The sequence below is a fragment of the Cryptomeria japonica genome, chromosome 1 (assembly GCF_030272615.1).
Source record: "Cryptomeria japonica chromosome 1, Sugi_1.0, whole genome shotgun sequence".
Taxonomy (NCBI): Eukaryota; Viridiplantae; Streptophyta; class Pinopsida; order Cupressales; family Cupressaceae; genus Cryptomeria; species Cryptomeria japonica.
Genome location: NC_081405.1, coordinates 76058314 through 76060299, shown reverse-complemented (window position 1 = coordinate 76060299; position 1986 = coordinate 76058314).

The window sequence follows — 1986 nt, the reverse complement described above, 5'->3', positions numbered from 1 at the left end:
ATACTAAGGAATCTCACGTTGTAGTTGGTAAAAGAATTTTTGAGATATTTGATAGGAAGCGTTGATTTTGGTTTTGATGGTATGATGAATCAATAATTATCTGGACAACTACTGAGAGAGGGGGGGAGGTGTGAATCAGTAAATGGAAAATTGACTAAGCTTTTAGCAACCTCAATAAAAATCTCATAAGTCAATCTCAGAACTAACTGGTTCAAACACTAAACTGCAAATTGTAATATCACTCTCAAGTATACCAGTTGGTTGTCATAACAGTATAACAACTCTAAAACTCAAAACCTTTTAACAAAAACATTCAAAAACTTTAATAACAATAGTGAATGCACATTTCAAATTACAGTCGGTCATCTTATCATATCTAAGTGGATTAAGTAGTTAATAAAATTAACCATAGCAAACATAACCATAAAAACATTCACCACTTGATACAATGATTTTGACATGGAAAGCCAAATGGGAAAAACCACGGTGGAGATGAATACCCATAAGTATTCTGAACTCTTATGAAGTTCACCCTGTTAGGAGACAAGCCTATTAAATCTTTACAAAAAGTCCTATTAGGAACCGATTCTATTAGGGACCACCTGGTTAAGGGACTGACTATAATGCCCTATTAGAAGCAATGCCCTGTTAGGAGTAACCTCGGTAGAGGATTTAAAATCCAATCTAATGGATCACTTGGTTAGAGGATTTAGATAGAACTAAGCATGTTAGAGATTATCCGATTAAGGGATTTGACTGTTATAATTGTTAGAGAAAAAGGGGTTTGTTGATCTGGTGAATAGCAGTACTTTGCTTGATCAGATCATTTTCATGCTTCTATCTGCCTTCACACATACTTTAGATACACCTTCTAGTTTGGCAACCAATCACACTTACACTTAACCAAAATTTTCAACACTACAACAAAATAACTCATCGACCTTATAAGCAAAACAATAAGTTAGTAACACATCACAAACCTATGATCTCATAGAGATTACAAACAAACCAGTTCAAGTATGATCGTTGGATTACATAGAAATCATTTCACATTATTCAAGATAACCTTGACCACTCCTTGATCACCACTTCATCAATTCCTGTAACTCATCACGCAGTTTTTACTTCTTGCAATGTACTTGCTCATTCCAAAGATAAAACCATTATCTTTATACACCAAAAACCATTTGAAACTCTTCACATAAAACATGCATATGTGGAATAATCATTACCATTCATCATTTGATCATAAACCAATACAACTGATTCACCAAGCTTCATCAGTTAGGGTTTAGCACATCAACAGGTAGGGTTACCAGTTGATCTCACTGCTTCTCAAGTAATACCAGTTTCCTTCACTAACTCACCTATCGGTTGCAAAACAATATTATTAAAAGTTATAATTGACATCAATGACAACACAATAGTTCATCAATGCAATCTTTATGCAAATGCCAACAATCTCCCTCTTTGGCATTGATGGCAATACAAGTATCAATACCCTTGATTGTGATGATTGAGAGTAATGCACATACACAGGTATAGGAATCTTGGTTTAAATTTTGCCATGTACTCTCCTTCATCTGAGTCTCCATGTCTTCAGCTAGTAACTAGCTATAGATATTTTCTCTATAAATCATACAATTCTTCTCTCCATAATCATATATTTCTTCTCCCCCTTTGATAAAAATGCCAAAGTGAAAGTAAAATGTGCAGTGTCATACTTCACTGTTCTGTATCAACAATCTCCAACTTGATGCTCCCTCTGTGGAATAACTCCACTCTACACCAATCCTGCTTCAAGATTCTTCAATTAGCTCTAGGACTAATGTATTCCATATCTTCTCAATTGACCTCATGTAGGGGCACAACCCCTAACTAACCTTTAAGATACTCAAAAGTAGTCTTAGGAAGAGGTTTAGTAAAGATATCTGCTAGCCACTCCTTAGTAGATACATGCTCCAGTAACACATCCTTACTCTGCAC